At 41.0% G+C, this 15,683-nt stretch overlaps 1 protein-coding gene across 1 annotated transcript in view; it reads right to left on the reverse strand.

Annotated features, from left to right (window-relative positions):
• Window positions 1-15,416, reverse strand: part of LOC116309519 (meprin A subunit beta-like) — a 32,480-nt gene extending 17,064 nt beyond the window's left edge. The window contains exon 1 of the mRNA XM_039620247.1: window positions 15,399-15,416. The gene's annotated coding sequence lies outside the window, so the exon portion shown is untranslated. The remainder of the gene's footprint in view (window positions 1-15,398) is intronic.
• Window positions 15,417-15,683: the final 267 nt, after the last annotated feature.

The raw sequence follows: 15,683 nt of genomic DNA on the forward strand, positions 1-15,683 counted from the left end.
CAAGTGTGTAAGTTCATCTCTGAATGTTTGTAAAGCGTACCCACGTTTAGCTTAACAACCGATATATGGAGCGACTGCCTCCCCCTCCCTCCGTCCCTCCCTCTCCTGCTGCTACTTCAATCATGAAACTGATCAATGATCAGCTGATCGGCTTTTCTGTCGCGAGTCCGTCTCTCTTCTTTGTTTTTGGCCCACTTTGCACCAGAAAGAGGAAACCAGCAGCTGAACAACAGCAGCACGTTTAACCTCGATAAGCTGTTGTTAGAATTTATTTAATATTACTTTCTACACCAGGATCCTTTTCTACTAGCTGACGGCTGGTAACTGTGCAGGGGCGGATCTAGCAAAGTTTAGCCAGGGGGGCCGATAGGGCATGAACAGGGAAAAGGGGACACAAAGACATACTTTTCTTTCTTATTCTCATTTAAAATGTCTAGCTTTTAATAAATAATTATCCGACTCTTACACCCAAAGTTTTAATCTGATGTAAAATGTATAGAAGTCCATTACTGTATATAGTAACTGTTAAGTCTAATATACCCTAGTAAGCTATAGTACTTTTTCCTTTGGGAAGATACCATCTGTGCAGTCTGCAATTCTGTTGAAGAAAGATGTTGAATCTATTTAATTATTCTTGAAAAATAATTTATTTCTGTGCATTTTTTTTCACACTGCATCAAATTAAAGTTGATTACGTCGATTAAGCATCATGAGGTGGAGGGTGGGGGGTGGTTCCCTATTTTTTTTTTTGCTGGAAGTTTTAGAACCCTATTAGTTAGGTTGCTTAATATTTCTGCTAAGTACTCTTTAACCCTTTAAAACCGGTCGGAGTGGGCACGCTCCGTTTTGCGTAACTATTTTTAAATCCCGGTAGCTCTGCAACCACTTAAGCTAAAGCAATAATTTTTTTTACATCTGAAACTGGAGAAGTTGTACTTATATCTTATGCCATCAGCTTGTCCTAGGTCACGGTTTTCTTCCACATATAGCTTTGCAAAAACTGCATAAAAAGCGCTTGCAGCAACAAAAACATAATATTCCAGAAACACGTTTTGCCGATCCGATCAGCTGTTCATAACACTTCCTACGTTGGAATAGATGTCAGCGCGAACTTTCGCATGTCCGCCATTACCTGCCTGAAACCGGAAGTGACGTCATTTTCGCGGAAATGTAGTTTTTTTTACTGTCAGGGCCTCAGAGCCTATACTGGTGTTTTTAAAAGTTATCTTTGACTTTATGACTTTCTGTGTCGTTTCTGGGATGCTTAGAACTCGAATTGCACTGCTGGAAATAGTTTATTTTGATGCATATGCTGCTTTTTTGCAAATTTGCACTATAATATTTATTTTCGTTTTTCCTGCAGTATATAAAAATTGGTGTATTTCAAAAGTAAAACTATGAAGACACTTCAAATAAATTTCCTGTGGTGGGAAACTAGTTTGTGCAACTTTTTTGTATTTACAGTTTTGAGGATAAGCCTCTTAAATTTCTCTAACTAGAAATATATGTTAAAAAAAAAAAAACGATTTTCAATTTTTTTTGTAGTTTATTGCACTTTTTGCAATTTATGTAATTACTATGCACTTAATGCATACATATTATTAAAATTTGGGCTATAATGGTTGTATTGATGTATATCAACTTGAAATGCTCCCAAAATTGGCACTACAGCATGTAAAAATATAATATAAGCTCTGGTGGACTTGGTTCTATGGTAGGTCTTAAAGGGTTAAAATACCAGAATAGGGAGGATGGAGTAGGTTTAAGTTTATTAGATTGATCAGTATTGCTGAACTATGAAATATTTTGGGTGCAGTGTATTTTTTGCATACCAGGTATAACAGAATAGCTTTAGTGTTTGTTTTTTTTAAACTTGAGTATGAACTTATACAAAAAGCAGCAAGATATTAAAAAACAGTTTTATTGATTAAAAAACACACTATATCGGATTCATATCGGTATCGGCAGATATCCAAATTTATGATATCGGTATCGGTATCGGACATAAAAAAGTGGTATCGTGCCATCTCTAGGCAAAATACATAAAAAGTTGCTAGCGCTTCATAATGTCACATTATTAAGCATTTGTAAGGTACTAGTAAGGTATCAGGAAGTGCTTAATTCATCGTGTATATGCCATTTATAAATGCAGATCTATGATTATGATTATTTTTTAGCAGTGATATATTAGCAGTGATAGATGTACATGGTGTATAAACATATCTATGTTTGTCAAACTGCTTCTTTGCTATTTTTATTCTTTTGTTGCTGTTTTTATGCTAGTCTGTATGCCTCTTTCATCCAGTTTTTCCACGTGTTGGGATAAACTAGGGGAAATGCTCTGATCACTTGGGATTAGGTCAAACATATCCACAGGCAGCTGAGAATTGTATTACTTTCATAAAGAAAGTAACAGGAGAGATATCTTTTTGCTCTACTGAACAGTGTAATGGAACAGGGTGTTCTATGCCTACACAACTTTGACTGAGTTCAACTTGACTTCCTCTGTTCTTAAGCATGGAAAGGGGTTTTCAAATAAATTTTAGTAAGTTTTATAACAGATACAGACAAATGTCATTGTCTGTTAATGCACTGCTGACTACAGTCATTTAAAAGGGTGCAGCTGTCTATGTTTGAAAACATAATGAAAAACCTGAAATACTGGAAACCACATTACTCCCTGTAGCAGGTACTTTTCTTTTCTCTAAACCACAAGCCTCTTGCTTTGTGACATTACTGAGGATCAGAACTGAGACATGATTTACAGGTTGGGGCCAAAGGTTTTGTAAAGCACACTCACAGCTATGACCTGTCCCACAACAGCGAGTACGTTCCTATAAGCAAAGTATACACAGAGCACCAAAAATGAACTTATACATGACTGTGAAGGAATTTTCCTAAAATGAAAAAGACAAGTAAAAATCCTTTGAATGTTTATAGCAGATATTTTTTGTGGTCTTTTCAAAGTTTTCTTGCTGGATTAAGAAGACTAACGTAATGTTAATTTCGAAAATGTAAAACTTGACTGGCTCTGTTTAAAACTATAATACAGATTAAGGGAAGGTACACACGTATATAGGCTTGCAAATATTTTAAACAATAAAAGTTAATTAAACCTTGACTCCTTTTGGCCGACTGAAAAACACCACTGTTTTAGTGCCGTGAGACAAACGCAGAGCTCTTATTAAAGTAGAGAAAGAATGGCACATAAAACAAAATCAAAATCTGCACATAAAACCTAAATATGTATGTAGCCTTCATAAAAAGACAGAACCGACATTATTTGATGTGTGAACTATTTCACTGTGAAGTAGGTGTTTGTAGACCTTTTTATATCTCCGAACTTTCTGACAGAACGCTCTTGTCAACACCAATGTACTGAGAATTCTCAGCTGCCGCTGCCATGACATCGAACAATAACAAAGGCAATGATAACAAAAACAATGATGTGTGTGATAATGATCTGTTTTTCAGAGGGGGCAGGGATTTCTCTGTGAATTTCACATTCCCGTGGCAACGTGCGGGTATGTGCAGGAACGTGCAGTAATCAGAATCTAAATCAGAATACTTTATTAATCCCTAAGGAAATTATGTAGAGAGTAATGTAATTACTTTTTTTGCAATAATCTCTTACTTTACTCATTACCTGAAAAAAGTAATCAGATTATAGTAACGTGTTACTTGTAACGTGTTACTGCCCATCTCTGCTGAACACTGGACAAGAGGTCGGCAAAATAAAACAGGAAACACACTGAGATGCAGACCAAGACCCATAGGCTTGTGGAAAGAAACAGAGTCACACACACAGAGAGGGTGAAGGAGCGAGAGCCACACAAAGGGCGAGGGAGATGTAAACGCAGATAACACGACAGACTCTCACAAGAGACATAGGGATGAGACAAAGAAGCAAGAGGAACCTCACAGACAAAAAATCATAAACTGGAGATGCAAGTAACTCAGAAACATTGAAAGAACTAAACTCAAGACTAAACTGTAAAACATACACTTAAGCCATCTTCACAATGTCATAGAAAGAATCACAAATACAAAATAACCTCAAAATGCTGGGTCACCTGACAGTTTCTTATTCATTATGAAATCTACTTCAGTTTTCCTTCTGCTTATCCAGTTCAGGGTCATGTAGGCAGGTACACTTGGACAGGTTGCTGATCTATCACAGTGCTAACACAGAAAGACAGATAATGACAGACTAATGGAGTCATAGTAAAGTCATTCTTTATGCATGCACAAACTGTGGCAGACAAACACCTTAAATAAGTGAAGTATAACCAGTATTTACACTTATTCAAGATACTACATCTGCAGATTCATTATCATCCCTGTCTGCCAGTATGTCAAGCTGTTTGACAAGATCTCAGCTAAAGAAAAAAAAAAACACAGCCGGCCAACCAAAATTACCCCAAGACTCATCCCAGAGGTCACAAAAGACCCCTGAACAACATCCAAAGAACTGAAGGCCTCACCTGCCCCAGTTAAGGTCAGTGTTCATGACTCCCCCATAAGAAAGAGACTGGGCAAAAATGGCCTGCATTGCACAGTTACAAGACAAAAACCACTGCTCAGCCAACTGAACATAAAGGCTCATCTCAGTTTTGTCAGAAAACTTCTTGATGATCCCGAAGACTTTTGAGCAAATACTCTCTGAACTGATGAGACAAAAGCTGAACTTCGTGGTAGGTGTGTGTCCCATTACATTTGGTGTTGAACTTTTGCTGTGTTACTTTTACACCATTACATCTTGTATAACACTGCATTTCAGGAAAGTAACATCATGCCAAAGGTAAAATGTGCTGGTAGTGTGATGGTCTGAGGCTGTTTTGCTGCCTCAAGGCCTGGAAGAGTTGCTGTGATAAATTGAACCATGAATTCTGGTGTCTACAAAAACATCCTGAAGGGGAATGTCCAGCCCTCTGTTTGTGACTTCAGGCTGAAGTGCACTTGGGTTTTGCTGCAGAACAATGATCCAAACACACTAGCAAGTCCATTTCTGAATGGCTTAAGAAAAGCCAAAATGAAGATTTTGGAGTGGTCTGGTTAAAATCCTGACCTGAATCTGATTGAGATGCTGTGGCATGACCCTAAAAAGGCAATTTATGCTCAAAGACCCGGGCCAAAGTTCCTCCAAAGCTCTGTAAAAGACTTGCATTGCCAATTATCACAAATGCTTGATTGCAGTTATTGCTGCTAAGGGTGGCCCAACCAGTTATTAGGTTTAGTGGGCAATCACTTTTTCACACGAGGGAATGTAGGTTTGCATTTTTCCCCTTCATTTAGAAACTGCATTTTATGTTTACTTGTGTCATATTTAAATTTGTGCAAAAAACGTATCAAACCATAGATGTCCATAAATTAAGTTATATTTAATAATGAGAAATGACACAGATAAAAAGAACACGTGAATAAAAGAAAGTGGGAAAAGGCATGGAAATTCATGAATAATATCAGCTGGTCTCTTATTACCAAGGTGCTACACAAGAAACCATCTCATGATGGGTAAAACCAAAGAGCTCTTTCAAGATCGTCACAACCTTATTGTTGCAAATCACACTGACGGCACTGGTTACAGAAGAATTTTTTAATTACTGAAGGTTCCAGTGAGCACCTTTGCAGGATTTCATAGAGAGGAGTGAAAACAATTGTTGGAAGAGAACAAGACCCAATCACCACTTGTGGAGAGCTGAAGAAAGAGCTAGAATTAAAAGATACTATTATTTAAAAAAAAAAAATTAAGTAATACACTCAACCATCATGGCCAGTATGCACGCCGAAAGCTGACTCCATTGCTGAAGAAAAAGCATGTTGTTAAACGTGAAGTTTGCTGTACAACATTTAAACAAGCCTGTGAAATACTGGGAGAATACAGTATGGATAGATGAGACCAAAAGTAAACTCTTTAGATAGCATAATACACACAATGTTTGGAGGTCAAAGGGGATCGCATATCACCTCAAAAACAACATACCAGCAGTGAAGTTTGTAGGTGAGAACATCATGGCACTTACATACTTCTTATAATTGAAGGAAGGATAAATGGAAAAATTTGCAGAGACATTGCTGGTAAAAATCTGCTGCCATCTGCCAGGGTGATGAAGATAAAACGAGGGTGGACATTGCAAGACAATTAACCCAAACACACAGCAAAGGAAACTCTAAGTTAGTCTCAGAAAAAGAAAATAAAGCTGCTAGAGTGGCCCAACCAATCACCTGACCTGAATCCAGATGAAAATCTATGGAAAGAACTAAAGCTCAGAGTTTATAGAAGGAGCCCAACAGTGGGAAGAGTGGGCCAAAATCACATCTGAGCAATGCATGCGACTGTTTCTATAGAAGCCATCCTGAAGCTGTCATCACCAACAAAGGCTTTTATAGGATGCATCAAGACGTTTTAACCCACTTTGGCAAGGACGGCCTAAAGCTTGTACGTCAGTATGAGCAAACAGCACGTAAGATGGCGGACTACAGGAACCACCTGAGATTCAGCCTAAGATGCCGACAAAACAGGATTACTCCTAAAAGTCTGCAAATGAGCTCTTCAGTTAAAGGCTTCCAGGCAGGCACAGCATCAGTTGCTTAACGAACGGGTGAGGCAAACAAATTTTACCATCGACATGCTAAAATCTCAAGAGGAACGGATCCGACAGAGACTGACAATGCTTTTAGATGAGAATACTCTTAAAAAGGTGTTTGACTTTACTGAGAAGGCTCGTCTAGCACAGCACAAGAAGTCTAAGACCAGGCAGCAAAGGAAGTTTGACTTACTTGTTGTACGTCGGAAACCACCGCAAAATACGGAGAGTGTCCTCAGTGGCCAGAAGAGACAAGGATGCGACACGGAGGATGTGGACAAGTGGGTGAAGAATTTGTCTGACAGACAGCTCACTCAAACCGTGCAAAACATCCTTGTTAAAGGGTTGAATTTTGCGGTCACACCGAAACAAATCCCGCTAGTGGAACTAATCACAGCCACAGAAACAGCAATTCGTAACAACAATATTGCAGAAGTGGAAGCAGAGCAACTACGGACGAAAGTTTTGGCCTGTCTCAGCAATGCAAAACCCCCAGCATCCAACATCACCATGGAGGAGAGGAAGGCACTCACATCACTTAGTGATGACAACAACATTATCATCCTTCCGGCAGACAAGGGTAGGTGCACAGTATTGCTAAACCAGAAAGACTATCATGAGAAAATTTTGTCACTACTCAGTGATGAAAATAATAATAATAATAATAATAATAATGAAACTTTATTTATAAAGCACACTAAAAAACCAAGGGTATACCAAGGTGCTTGACAAAAAATAAAATAAAATAGGAAAAAGGAGATGGGAGGGAAAAGAGAGAGGACCTGGCACGTATCAATTATAAAACCTTGACCTTATGAGCCCCTGAAACACGACCCAGGGAGTGGCTACAGGAAGAGGGTGATAGACTGTCTGAAGCAGTTAGAACAAGACAAGGCTATCGACCGGACCTCATACCACAGGCTACACCCAGGGGAGTCTACACCAAGTCTGTATGGTTTACCGAAAAAACATAAACAGGGTACACCTTTAAGACCTATTGTCTGCATGATCAACTCTGTCACCTATAACATCTCCAAGTTTCTGGCTTCGATCCTCAACCCGCTGGTGGGCAGCTCTGAACACCACATCCAGAACACCCTGGATTTTGTTGAGAAGGTGAGAGATGTCATTATGGAGGCAGATGAAACCATGGTCTCGTACGATGTTACATCTCTCTTCACTTGCATCCCAGTCACGGAAGCGTTGGAGGTAGTCCGTAAGAGATTACAGGATGACACCAACCTCAGCAACAGGACCACTCTCAGCATTGACCAAGTGTGTTTGCTTTTGGAACTGTGTCTTCATTCCACCTACTTCACATACAAGGGTCAGTTCTACAGGCAGAAACATGGGTGTGCCATGGGCTCCCCAGTTTCACCCATCGTGGCCAATTTGTACATGGAAGAAGTGGAAAAGAGGGCTTTGCTATCCTACCCTGGAACACCACTAAGCCATTGGTTCAGATATGTGGATGACACCTGGGTGAAAATCAAATCTCAGGACGTACTACATTTCACGGATCACATTAACTCGGTGGACCGACACATCAAATTCACCAGAGAGTATATGAAAAGTGGCAGGTTAGCCTTCTTAGACTGTGAGATTCCCATCAGTAATGGGGGACATCTAAAAGCTGATGTGTACCGTAAACCTACACATACGGATCAGTATCCAAGGTTTGACTCTCATCATCCACTGGAGCACAAACTGGGTGTCATTAGGACGCTACAACACAGAGCGAACACCATCCCCACTGACACAGCGGCCAGGGAGGCAGAAGAACAGCACATCAAGAAGGCCCTGAGTAAATGTAATTATCCCAGCTGGACTTTTGTCAAAGCTGGAAAGGCACCTAAAGAAAGCTCCAGCCGATCCAGGAGAGAAGGACAACCGCTGCCCAGGCGAAAACCTGTAGTGATCCCGTACGTGTCAGGAGTATCAGAACAGTTGAGATGCATTTTTTCTAAACACGCTGCGCCAAAAATTGGTCCACTCCAAGGATCGGGTCCCCCGACACAAACAGAGTAACATAGTGTACGCTGTTAAGTGCCAGGAGGATTGCCAGGATTTATACATCGGGGAAACCAAACAACCTCTGGCACAACACAGAAGAGCTACCTCATCAGGCCAGGACTCTGCAGTCTATTTACACCTACAGGCCAGTGGACACTTCTTCAATGATGAGGATGTACACATCCTGGACAGGGAGGAATGCTGGTTTGAGCGTGGAGTCAAGGAGGCCATTTACGTGAAAAGGGAAAGACCATCTCTGAATCGAGGAGGGGGCCTAAGGGTACATCTTTCGCCATCTTACAATGCTGTGATTACAGCCATTCCCCAACTCTCTGTGAATGGTACTCATGGCCATTGATCAGTGGGCTTTGATCAGTGGGTTTTGGTCAGTGGTTGTTGATCAATGGTCATGGGAATTTGCATAATTATGATTAAGGAACTGACCTCACAGCCCATTGTTCCTTCAGTGGGCTGGTTTCAGTCATTATGCAAATGTACTGTTTATAAGATTGGGGAAACCTGCAGTCAGCTGAGACTGAAGAAGTCACTTGGATGAGAGACAAAATGCTTCTCCCACAAAACGCTACGTCCAGATGAACAGAATCAACTTTTGGAGATTGATACTTAATACCTATCATGCAGGAAAACCAGAGCCAGACTGCACAAATACAGGAAATTCAAGATATCATGCTACCCAACTATAACTAAAGGAGTGTATCCTTTAGTTATAGCTGGAGTACTGATGTGTAAAAGGTTCCAGATTTACTTATGTCCACAAGCTTCAGAAATTTACAGAATCTGTCAGGTTACATGTGGTTACATATGTCAGAAAGATTGAAATCGATTAATAAGTTGCTCCTTTGCTAGACCAAAATGTCACCTGGAACTGCTTGGGGCCATTCAAAGGATTATGCTGAAGCATCCAGTAAGATGTTATTGTACCCGGTAGTGCTGGGCGATATGGAAAAAATATTTATCACGATATGAATTATTTTATATCACGATAACGATATATATCACAATATACCACCTGATCTGTGGTCATCTGGAAAGTATGCAGTCTGTAAACAGCGAGTGGAGAGGGTGTAGTCTTTGTTTTGAGTTACCGTAAAGCATGTCGCAAATCCGGGTGCACGTAAAGAAGCACCATGTCGCAAAACCACAAGACAGAGTTTCATTGCGAAAAATATCATTTTTTATACTTTATTTTCTCTTGCATAAAGTTAAGAGTATGTATAGTGAGAAGACAACACTAATATATTTACCACAGGCTATTTAACCCTTTAAGACCTACCATAGAACCAAGTCCGCCAGAGCTTATCTTTACATTTTACATGCTGTAGTGCCATTTGTGGGAGCATTTCAAGTTGCTATACATCAATACAACCGTTATAGCCCAAATTTTAATAATATGTATGCATTAAGTCCATAGTAACTACATAAATTGCAAAAAAGTGCAATCAACTACAAAAAAATTGAAAATCCTTTTATTTTTGTTTTTTTACATATATTTTTTTTACATATATTTCTAGTTAGAGAAATTTAAGAGGCTTATCCCTCAAAACTGTAAATACAAAAAAGTTGCACAAAATAGTTTCCAACCACGAGAAATTTATTTTGAGTGTCTTCATAGTTTTATTTTTGAGATACACTAATTTTCATATACTACAGGAAAAATGAAAATAAATATTATAATGTAAATTTGCAAAAAAACAGCATGTGCATCAAAATAAACTATTTCCAACAGTGTAATTTGACTTCTAAGCATCCCAGAAATGATACAGAAAAGCATAAAGTCAAACATGACGTTTAAAAACGCTAACATAGGCTTTGAAGGTAAAAAACTACATTCTCCACGAAAATGACGTCACGTCCGGTTTCGGACAGGTAATGGCAGACATGCGATAGTTCGCGCTGACTTATATTCCAACGTAGGAAGTGTTATGAACAGCTGATCGGATCGGCAAAGCGTGTTTCTGGAATATTATGTTTTTGTTGCTGGAAGTGCTTTTTATGCAATTTTTGCAAAGCTATATGTGGAAGGAAACCGTGACCTAGGGCAAGCTAATGGAATAAGATGTAAGTACAACTCCTACAGTTTAATATGCAAAAAAAATTATTGCGTTACCTTACGTGGTTCCAGTTCTACAGGGATTTAAAAATAGTTAGGCAAAACGGAGTGTGCCTGCTCTGACCGGTTGTAAAGGGTTAATGATATATTTTATGTAATAATTTATAAAATTAGGGTTAGAAACGATAGAAACGATAGAAGACAAATGGCACGATAGACACTTTTCTATCGTCCACACGATATATATCGTCATATCGCCCAGCACTAGTACCCGGGGAGGAATCTGCTACATGGCTACAAGTATGAGTTGATTAACTATAGGCACACTGTGCCTATAATTGCCAATTAAACAAATTTATCTTTGGAAAGTAAAATGTCAAACCTATGTGCTGTAAACCCCATTTCGAGCTGTTGTTGTCAGATAAGCATAGACACACATAAGTGACTTGCCATGCAATATTGCAATATTACATTTTACAGTGCATGGTTGTGAAATATCTGAATGATTGGCATTTCCTTGCAGTGCGACTTGCCCTTGTCACATGTTTAGCCTGTAGCTGTTTCTGTGACAAAAAAAAGTTAATTCCATTACTGCAATGAGAACAGCTGGGACTAATTACATTTGATCCATTACTCTGTACATGCTATTTATAATAATGCTGCACATGTAATGTATTTAAACTAAATCATTAATCATACCTTTTCTTTCCTGACATCTTAGTTGATTGATTTAATCATTAGATTGCTTTTCAGCTGTTATGTAGGGTGCCTGAAAAGGATTGAGCTAAGATCCTGTTGGACTTCCAGATACAGATGGACAAACTGGTGATGGCTAATGAACCTGACATAGTAGCGGTAGAGGAAGGTGGCTGTAGCAATAGATATAGCTATACCAAGTGAAATTGCGAATAACCATTAACAGGAAGTTTCTCTTCCTCCTTAAAATTAGTGAATAATGCAGATCAACCAATAAAAAGGTAGGGGTGATGTCACTTAAGAAGTATGAAGCATTATATCTATCAAACACACAAAGTCACATGATGCACCAAAATACATATTACAATTCCCCTATGGTCTGTTACATTTACAATGCAGTTTCATAATAAGCCATTAATCGAGAGGTGCTCCAAACTTGCAAATATCTGCCAAAGTTAGAATATCATTTGATATTAAGAAGAAGTTTGTTCAGCTAGAACTGACTATTTATTCTGACTGTATCTTATCACATACAGTCATATTAAATAGGGATTATTCCTCTTTCAAGCGGGATGTTTTACATATCACATGCTCCTTCTGTGATTTACTTTAATGACCAAGCGTATTATGCCACGTGGTTGCATTTAGCCTTGCAACTGCATGACATTATCCACAGCCATATCCACAAATGGTGAAAACATGGAACTGTGATGAATCTCCCCAGGAGTGGCCACCCAACCAAAATTACCCCCAAAGCGCTGCGGCGACTCATTCAAGAGGTCACAAAAGACCCCAGAACAACATTCAAAGAACTGCTTACTTAGACTTAGACTTAGATCCTCTGCGCCGATCGGCACATCAGGCGACAAGAGAATGCCATCGAACTCTGTCCATCACGGCGGTTGGTGCTTCATTCCATTACAGTTCGACCAAACGTAAATCTTCAAGGAAAGTACTCTTCCACGTTATTTTGGGTCTTCCGCGCCGTCTCTTTCCATTCCTTGGGTTCCACAGAACCGCGACGCGGGTGGGTCTCAGGTCCAGTAGCCAAAGGATGTGACCAGCAAATCTGAACCGACGCTTGGTGACTTGGACGTGGAGTTGCTCTACTCCCACACGGCGATATACTTCCTCCTGGGTTTTAAATGCACCGTAGAACACACATACATCAACACTACATATGAGCGGGTGGAGGGAGGTTTGGAGTCTTCCTACACCCCCGTTCTCTGCGGCCTGCTGGAGCGGGGGGGCTAGGAGGAGGAGTTGGCCGTCCGACTGGGGTCTGGAATGTGGGGCCTCCCTGCTGCTGCGGAGTCGGGGCGGTCTGCTTCTCCCCACCGCAGGGAAAAGGGTAACACCACCTGGGTCTGGGCGCAGTTTCCCCCTCCAGGGGCAAGGGTACCTAGACCCGGGGCTTAGAGTACGCTTGGGGAGTGTGATTGTGTGTACAGTGTCTCTCTATGTCTGTCTCCACGTTGGGTGAGAGTTGAGAGCATGAGGGTGGGAATAGATGTTTGTATCTGTGTGTGCCTGTTTGTCTGTGTCTATATGTCAGGTTGGGTATCAGACCCCACCTCTCTGGGGACATCTCAGGCCCTCCAAGGTTTGGAGGCCCATCTCCCCCACCACTTCCCCTGCCGGTGGCAGACGCCCTCAGACATCGGTGCATTGGTGGTTCTTTGTGTCCGGGGTGGCGCCCAGGTACCCACCGGCTCACTCCTTGGCGGCTGCTTATCGGGGCATGGAGCCTGGGGCTTGCTCGGGCCACTTGGGGATGGGGTGCCTCGGCCTCTCGGCCCGGGGCTCGGTCACTCAGGCACAGCTGGCTGCCGGCGGAGCTCACGGGCGGCGTCACTGCAACCCCCTGGCTTCTGCTCCGCGGCTGCTGAGTGACCCCTCATCTGGGACTCTCCTCAGCTCTTTCTGGGATAGTGCGCGGCTGCCCTCTGTTGGTCTTCCTTGGTCTCTTGTGTTCTGGGGGCCTCTGGATGTCTGGAGTTTGATCTCCTCCATACCTGCTTCATGCCCTGGAGGTCGGGGCAGTGGCCCCCACACCCTCTAGCAGATCATTACATGAAGGAACCTCTTAAAAACAAGCGCGTCATGCTCACAGGTGTACACACAGGTGATCACACACACAAACTACACCCTTTTGGGCTCCTACCTCAAAGCACACTGTGCGCTGTCGATCTCACGTGCTGCACCATAATGTTTAATATTTAGTATTTACTGTCATATTCCCATATATCATTGTGATCTTGTTTATTACTCTTGTCTTCTTCTGCTTGCTTTCTTTTTCTTTCTCAACAGGTGATCCAGGTGATCGATATGTATTTTTTTTTTTTGTCTGCTTATTCTGTTGGTTTTGTTTTTGCCCTTTTCCCGTCCCTCTTCTCAGGTGTTTTTTTTTCTTTCCTCTTTCTTTCTCCCTTTCTTTCCACCAGTCAAGTCTGTCCCGTATTCAGCAAGTGAAAATAAAATAAACAATAAACAATAAAGGTGAATCAGATGGACCATTACGGCAAGGCTGGGATGGTCCATTTGGTAAAAATAAATCCGTTGGGCATCTTTCTTCGCCTTTAGACAATAATTCTGATGGCAAAAGAACCAAACGGGACAGGTTAAAAAAAAAAAAAAAAAAAAAAAAGACATACTTCCTCCTTGGTAACGCGATCCTGATATGTGATCTTGAGCAGCCGTTGAAGGCAACGCTGTTGGAAGACGTTGAGATGGTGGTTGATCTTTGCAGTTGATTTCCAAGTCTCCGCTGCGTACAGTGCAGCGGCCTAACAATGGTCTTCAGGAGCCGCAACTTGGTTGGTAAGGGCAGTGCGGCGGTTGTCCATATAGGTCGTAGTCGTTGAAAGGCTGCCCATGCTTTCCCAATTCGGCACTTGACGTCATGCTCCACGTCCCCGTCACTGCTGGGTTGCACACCCAGGTACCCTGTCCACCTCTTCTAGCTGCTGCTGCTGATTCACAGTGACCGCTATGTTCGATGGTGCAGCATAACCAACTTGCATAATTTTCGACTTCTCACCGCTGATCCTGAGTCCTTTGGGGCTGCTTCGCTTTCCAAAGATATATGTTTTTTGCTGAAGAGCCCGGAGCGTTGGTGCGAGTCAGGCTATATCATCCGCAAAGTCCAAATCCGTGAACTGCTGCAGGGGATCGCATAAGAACTGCTAGCCTCACTTTTTTCAATTGAGGTCAGTGTTCATGACCCTACCATAAGAAAGAGACTGGGCAAAAATAGCCTGCAGAGTTCCAAGACGAAAACTACTGCTGAGCCAAAGGAACATAAAGGCTCGTCTCAGTTTTGCCAGAAAAAAATCTTGATGATCCCAAATTCTTTTGAACTGATGAGACAAAAGCTGAACTTTGTGGAAGGTGTGTGTCCCATTACATTTAGTGTAAAAGTTAAACAGCATTTCAGAAAAGAAAGTCATACCAATACTAAAATATGGTGGTGTGATTGCCTGGGACTGTTTTGCTGGACCAGGAAGACTTGCTGTCGCTTTTTCACAGAGAGCCATGTAGGTTTGGATGTTTTGGTTTTTTTACCTTAATAATAAACACCTTCATTTAGAAACTGCACTCTGTGTTTACATGTGTTAGCGTTCTCTAATATTTACATTTGTTTGATGATCTGAAACATTTTAGTGTGACAAACATACAGAAAATTAAGAAATCAGGAAGAGGGCAAACACTTGTTTCACACCACTGTGAATCACCTGCCTCCATCTCGCTCTATCTCTAGCATCATCCTCTGTTCCACCAAACCTCTGCAGGTCATTCTTTATTGTAGTCTATGGATCTTCTCTTTGGTCTTATCTCCAAATAACTTGAACTGGCCATCTTATACATGCATATATGTAATTCTAATCCTCTGCATTTGGTCATTGCCAATAAAAATGTTAGCATCTTCAACTCTGAGAGGAAAAGTAGATTTAATGCTGGACTAGACTGAATGTTGGACTTAATGGGCACACTCATTCATGCATCCCACCTCTTCCCCATCGCCACCTTACCTGAGCCATTAAGAGCTCCAGCCAACATCACCACTACCAGTGTCTAGACCCTCAGAGATCCTGTCCTAAATCATATTACCACTGGGTTTCCTACTGACATGATGGGTCATTGGACTATAAATAGCCAAATTAATTTCTCTATTTTTCTCACAATCAAAGTATCTGTGCTTATTAAAATCAATACTGAAAACATAGAGGACCAAAAATCTTCTTTTTTTTAAAAGCTATTTTAATTAAAATATATAAACTGCAGATAGTGGTAGCTTCAAGATAACTGTATATTTC

Source organism: Oreochromis aureus, linkage group 11, assembly GCF_013358895.1.
Source record: "Oreochromis aureus strain Israel breed Guangdong linkage group 11, ZZ_aureus, whole genome shotgun sequence".
NCBI lineage: Eukaryota > Metazoa > Chordata > Actinopteri > Cichliformes > Cichlidae > Oreochromis > Oreochromis aureus.